At 55.0% G+C, this 527-nt stretch overlaps 1 protein-coding gene across 2 annotated transcripts in view; it reads left to right on the top strand.

Moving 5' to 3' along the window:
• OPTC (opticin) overlaps positions 1-527 on the top strand; it is a 10,928-nt gene that overhangs the window by 1,600 nt on the left and 8,801 nt on the right. The gene's annotated exons all lie outside the window — the stretch shown is intronic.

Below are 527 nucleotides of genomic sequence, written 5' to 3'. Positions count from 1 at the left end.
CCCTTGTTGGTGTCTCTCCCCAGGTGCAGATCTACCAGGGGCACAAAAACACGTGTTGCCCTGGTGACCTGGTTCTTGGGCTGGTGGAAGCCTGGCCACGGCGGCTGGTGCCCAGGAATGCTGCAGGCCAAGCACTGTCCTTTGGGCCAGGCTATTAGATCTGCCCCTTCACCTGCTGTGCCCGGGCAGATATGAGCTCTGCCAAGGCCATCTGTTATGAGGGCAGCAAGACTCATTGTCTCAGAACTCCTGGGGATGTGGGGAGGGTCATACGAACAAAGGGGAAATCTCTAACCTGAGAATCAAGGAATCTAGGAGCTGGCCCAGGCTCTGTGTGACCTTGGGCAATCACCTCACCCCACTGGGTCTTGTTTCTCCATCTGTACAATAAGGAGTTTGGATTAGATGATCCTTAGGGGGCCTTGCAGCTGAGATTCAGCATCTGGCTGGGGGAGAGAGTAGGGAGAAGGTACATTACTGAAGAATCTGGACAGACTTGCAGGCTGGCAGAATCCTGGGGAGACACA

The sequence above is a fragment of the Pteropus medius genome, unplaced genomic scaffold (genome assembly GCF_902729225.1).
Source record: "Pteropus medius unplaced genomic scaffold, Ma_sr-lr_union100, whole genome shotgun sequence".
NCBI lineage: Eukaryota > Metazoa > Chordata > Mammalia > Chiroptera > Pteropodidae > Pteropus > Pteropus medius.
The sequence above is the reverse complement of the archived record's forward strand: the minus strand, read 5'-3'. Positions and strand labels throughout refer to the sequence as shown.